The 6,005-nt window shown below is 52.3% G+C and overlaps 1 pseudogene; it reads left to right on the forward strand.

Annotated features, from left to right (window-relative positions):
* Positions 1 to 1,513: 1,513 nt before the first annotated feature.
* On the forward strand, positions 1,514 to 5,057 carry LOC118663193 (annotated as a pseudogene).
* The last annotated feature ends 948 nt before the right edge of the window (positions 5,058 to 6,005 follow it).

Consider the following 6,005-nt stretch of genomic DNA (forward strand, 5'->3'; position numbering starts at 1 on the left):
GGCCTGCAGGGCTTGGAGGGCTTTGAATTTTATGCAAGCGCAGTAAGAAACCACCAGAGCGGGGGCTGGCGTGACCGGGCTTATGTGTTTGAAAGGGCCCCTGGGGAGTGGGCAGGAGGGGGCGTGGGACAGCCGCTAAGCGATTGCCGCAGGGACTGGCCACAGCCCAGGACTGGTCCATGCAGATGGGGAAGAGGGTGGCTCCAGACACCTTGGGAGCTGGAACCAGCGGTGGCTGTGCGGGCGGGAAGTGGGGCTGGCTCTTCGGGAGGCGCTCTCAGTGGCTCCGGTCTGAGCAGCTGTGTAATGATGGTGGCGTTTGCTGGCAGGGGAGGCTGGATGGGGGACGCATTTGGTGGTGAATCAAGAATTTCACGTCAGCACTATTTGTAACGGCAAAAATCAGAGACTGCATTTATGGCAATCGAGGTGGTTAAATAAATAATGGCATCAACATATATTATGCCCTCCATAAAAATCATGATCTTGCAGAACAGTTAGTATACAGGAAAATGTTCCTAATATGTTAAGTGAAAAAAGAACACAAAACTGTTTATCCAGGATGATCTATCCAAATATAGTTATAGAGATAGATATAGGTATAGAGATAGCTAGAGAGAGAGAGAGATAAAATAGTAGAATGAAATACACTGAAATGTTCATAATAGTTGTATCTTATGGTGCGATTACAGGTAATATTTGATATTTTCTTAATGTTTTCTTCCCCCAGTATCCTCTAATAAGCATATACTACTACCATCATCACACCAAAGAGTAGTTGAAAACAGCCCGTTGACCACAGCAAAGCACAGTCTAGACCTGGCTCATGTAACTAAACCGAGAAACGCGACGGAGGGAGATCGCGCCCGTGGCTGTCAGACTGACAGCTCGGAGGTTAGCGCCGCCGTTTCACGCACAGATGCATGTTTTGTCAAATGAAAGATGTGCGTATCCAGGCGGGTTAACGGAAGACTGAAGACTAGAACCCTCGTCTCCGGGTTTCCGGTCAAGAGCTAAGCTCGTCCCAGCAGCAGGCACACTCGCCCGATCTCATCCTGAGCTGGGACCCGAGAACTCTGAGAGCCGCTCAGGGCCAGCCCTGCCCACAGGCGGAGGAGACCCCAACATAGTAAACCCATGGCGTCCGGCGGCATCCTTGCTCTCAACAATGCTCTTCGCTCTCAAACACAAGACTTGCCTCTGCACTTTGACTGAAAAATAAAGCAACTAAGACACGATGACCTAAAACTCTCTCTTCCAAAAAATCAGATTATTCGAGCAAGTTTCCTAAATGCATAAAGCGACAAGTCCCAGCCCCTTGCTACTGTTTTTATTGAAGGGCAATGCCAGCATGGGCCAGGTCTTCCTCAATTAAAAAGAAATTCCCTGAAGACACTGAGTGGTCAGAGGCCCGCTGTGGTCAGGGGCCCACGCATACAGGCTATTTTTGTAGGAAAACAAAATGGGACTCTTGTGTGACCGGGAAACGCTCAGGCTTCCGCTAGTCGCAGTGATGGCGCAGAAGGCCCTGGCTTGGGGCCTGTTGACATTCCTGTGGCAGCGCCTGGCGGTGGGGGGTGCCGTGTGCGCGGTAGGAAGCGGTCTCCGTGACGTGGGTTGGGGGGGGGGGGGTTTGAGCCGTGAAGCCTTGGTCACCAGGTTTCCAGCAGAGAGTCTGTGGAGTCGCCTGTCGTCCCGCATGAACATGTGCCCAGGCCAGTGAGGAAGAGCCCCCACTGGCGCCGTAACGCCCTGACCGTGAAGGCTGAGCGCCTGCCCTGGACTCTGAGCAGCTCCCACCAGAGCATCCGAGGTCCCTCTGTCTTCTATGCGTCTCCCCGATCCTCGCGGGGGACTTGCCGGGGACGCAGAACCTGGGTAGACACAGAGGATCAGCAAGCAGGGAGGGCGGGGCCAGCGCAGGGGCAAGCTGGCCAGAGCTCGTCTCCTAGCGGGCTTGCTGGGTCCTTGTGGAGAGAGATTGGCGTTGACCCCCACCCCCACCCGTCACTTTACTGTAACTGTCGTGTGTGCTGCATGCACTTAATTTTAAGTGAACAGTTTGGTAAACTGTAAGCTGTGCGTCCAGAGAACGGGTCCTGCTGGTCTCCGCACCCTTTTGCTCCTATCAAAGCTGGAGAACTGCTTCCGCTATTGTGACCAGGTCGGTCGGGGACCCCAAGTGGACCCTGGGGTTCATCGGGTCCCTTGCAAGGTGTCTTCACACCGGGTTCCCGCTCAGTGAACGCCACTGGAGGGCCAGCTGTTAAAACAGTGCCTGCGAAAGGAGTTTGTAAATTGTAAAGAGATGTAAATATTGTGCCCATCGCTGCTGCTATTCCTGTTTCACAGTGTCCTCCGTTCTGAGTGCCACCCGATTTCGGGCAAGAGTTGCCACACATTTAGGGACCGTGCAAGCCCGTCAACCAGCTTCGCCTCCTATAAGTCAGCCGCACACACAGCGCTGGGTCCGTATTCATATCAACCGGCTGCCCAGCTGAGGGGTGGTCACCGGGTGAGAAGTGCCCCATGGGGTGCCCAGCCAGTGATCAGGGCCAATGGGGGCCCATCTCGCCCAGTCCCAATCAAGGCCAATCAGGGCCAGCCAGCCGGGGGAAGGAACCACAGGAGGTTAGCGGGAGGTTGGTTGTGGGAGCACACTGATCACCAGGCAATGAACCTCTGCCCCCTGGTGGTCAGTGCACGTCATAGCGACTGGTCAACCAGTTGTTCAGTCGACTGGTCGGAATGGTCACTTAGGCATTTATAATTATAGATTATTTTTTAACACTTTCTTAGTGATGTCTTCCTCAGTATTTCAACTATCCTTTCGTTCTTTTATTTTTCTCTTTTGTGGATGCCATGTTCTCTGGAAGCTTGTTTAGACCAAGTTCATGGCCTTTTAGGCTCCCTCCGTGTGAATAAGAGTTCACTTTTTGAATAAGAATTGTATGTTACAGGGGGATGGGCATCAGGATGTTAGAGATGCTGGGGGGGGGCGTGGCCAAAAATGGTTGGGAACTGCTCTAGACAGCAACGTGGAGGAACACAGTGCAAAGGCATCTTCCTGCACCCACCACAGTAGCAACACCCCCGCCCACTCGGCACTTCCCCGTGGAGACAGCATGACCCCTAGTGGGTACCAGGGGCAAGTGCCTGGATATCAGAACCAAGACAAACACCAGCCCAATGGGTCCTTGTCAGCAGGTGGAGAGGAAAGTAAGTCAAGGCGTTGTACAGACAGTTACATTCATTCATAAGGCCACGTGTTTTTGTTGACTGAAACCAAGGAAAGGTAACAAAATATATTCTCTACTTTAAATGTTTAACACATGAATATAACGCATTACAGACACTTTTATGACGGACTGAAATATAAGGCGCGGGAGCCCGCTGAGAGCGGCCTTTACGTTTCCTTCCTTTGCCACCTCTGGCTTCTCCGCTCTTCACTAAACCCTCTCCGCCCCCGACAGCACTGCTTCCACGGGCGCCGCACAGGAGTGCTTTCAAGGAAGGCCGTGAACGGCGAGGTTGGCACATTTTCCCTTTGTCCACTTAAAATGTCCTCGGGAAGCCATCACGTTAAAGCATCCCTGTCCACACTCGGTGGCACTTGCAGTAGCGCCGATGTTTAATTTGTTTTGCTTCATATTACAGTTTAATTAAACAGCAGACAGAGCGTCACCCCAATTGCTCCTGCCTTCTACCTGGCCGGCAACTCTTAGGGCTCACACCTTGAAGGCTTACAGCCAGTGGCAGGCAGGGGAAGTGCCAACTGTGTGTCATGTTTATTTCCTTCTTATCACCAACAGACAATGTAGATGAGTTCCCCATCTCCCAACTTACTTTAAAAATATATAGCGCCCGGCCGGCGTGGCTCAGTGGTCGAGCATCGACCTGTGAACCAGGAGGTCCTGGGTTCCATTTCCCAGGGCACATGCCTGGTTGCGGGCTTGATCCCCAGTAGGGGGCGTGCAGGAGGCAGCCGATCAATGATTCTCTCTCATCGTTGATGTTTCTAACTCTTTCTCCCTCTCCCTTCCTCTCTGAAATCAATAAAAAATATGTTTTAAAAAAAATAGGGACTTCACAGATGTTTAGAAATTCTTTTTTTCTGAACCCAAAACGTTGGTTTCAGAAAGTAGCAGTCAAATTCACAGCAGATGACAAACTTGTATGTATGTATTTAATTATACATGAATACACTCCGTAAACATTTTAAATGGCACCGAAATGCCTAAACTGAGGACACGCTTCTATTCCACCTCCCCGTCTACCCCACTGTCCCCCGAAACACGAAGAGGCCGTGAGCATCCCCTCCTCTGAAATAAGGATGAAACTGGAGCACTTTGCTGAAAATGAGCGTTTCAGGTTCCCTAGAACGCGATCAAAGGCCAAGAACCCAGCTTGCAACCTGCGCTGTGCCGTCTCCCAAGCCTTTGTAAGGACAAAAGCAGCAGCCTGGGGTTTTGCACAAAAACAGGATCCTCCTATGTGAGCCGCTCTGCCCATGGCTCCTTCGCTTAACGTTCAGTGTTGACAACATTTCCTCACTGGGGCCTACAGGCCTCTCTCGTCCTGGTTTCACCATCATGTGCCATTGACAATAGGACGCGTCATCGCGATCCTTTTCGGGCGCCCAAGATGTCGCAAAGAGAGGATGTGGCAGGTCCTCCAGGCCGAAATTCTGGATTTCCCTGGGTCTTCTGGTCGGAGCCGTGATCACCTGTGCTGACAACACAGGAGCCAAAAATCTGTATATTTGGGGATGAAGGGACAACGGAACAGGCTTCCGGCTGCCGGTGTGGGTGACATGGTGATGCCACAGTCAAAGAAGGCAAACCAGAGCTCAGAAAGGAGGTGCATCCAGCGCCAGTAATTCAACAACGAAAGTCACACCAGAGAAAAGATGGCGTGTTTCTTTATTTCGAAGATAATGCGGGGGTCCTAGTAAACAATAAAGGGGAAATGAAAGGCTCTGCCACCACAGGACCAGCTGCAGAGGAGTTTGCAGACTGTGGCCCAGGATTGCATCCCGTGCTGGCCGCGTGGCATGATGGTCTGGTGTTTTTGTAAAGGAAAAGCCCATTAAAAACTGGTGACATGAAAAACAAACAAACAAGATGTGTCATCGCTTATTGAATCGCTGCCCTATGGATTTAGGTTGCTTCTAACAACAATCACAAACACCTTGCACTACCTCGTGAACATACGCAAGCCTCCTCTTGGCTAGGTGTGTACCAGTGAAACTCCTGGGCCCACGGGTGTGCTAATACTAAGTATGGGAAGACGGTGCCAAATTCTGTCCAAAAGGCAGGAAAACTTAGAAGCTACCAGGCCTTCAGGAGTCATCTCAAATGTTTGCCCTGGGAGGGTTCTGACAACTGCCCAGTCAGGAACCTTGGGGTTTTAGAACACTCCCAAGGCTGCGGGATTGAAATGGCGGGTCCAGAGTCCTGCAGCCAGACTCCAGCCCAGGTTTCCTGGTTTGCCAGCCGGTACTGTATGCGATGCACCTCTTACGGGGACAAAAATGAGACGAGTTCTGGAGTAATGCTTTCCAGCCAAATAGTGATGTTTTGCAAATAATTAAAAGCACGTTTTCTTCCTTCAGATCTTCGGTCGCACTGAGGAGCCCAGGGCTTGCGCTGTGACTCACATGCTGCAGAGGGGAACGGAACCCGGAGAAGCCCGCCAGGGAGTTCTGTGGACCAGGCCGCTCTGCGTGACCAGGCCCGGGACCTGCTCTCCTCATCCAGCAGGCCAGGAAGGTGCCACTCGCTTATGGAAAACAGTCCCATCGCCACCGGAGCCACTCGGGTGACCTCCCGCGTAGCAGCCCCTCCGACTCCGGGTCAAACCAAGACCATCCGCTGTACGCACACTGCAGAGGCTTCTGTCTCTGCTCCGCGGGTCTCGGCCTCAGCTGGGAAGGCTCGGCCCCTGCGGGTGACTCGCCAGCTGGGCAGACCAGGGAACGGCGCCCTCACTGACCACCTGGGATG

This window comes from Myotis myotis, unplaced genomic scaffold (genome assembly GCF_014108235.1).
Source record: "Myotis myotis isolate mMyoMyo1 unplaced genomic scaffold, mMyoMyo1.p scaffold_m19_p_9, whole genome shotgun sequence".
Taxonomy (NCBI): Eukaryota; Metazoa; Chordata; class Mammalia; order Chiroptera; family Vespertilionidae; genus Myotis; species Myotis myotis.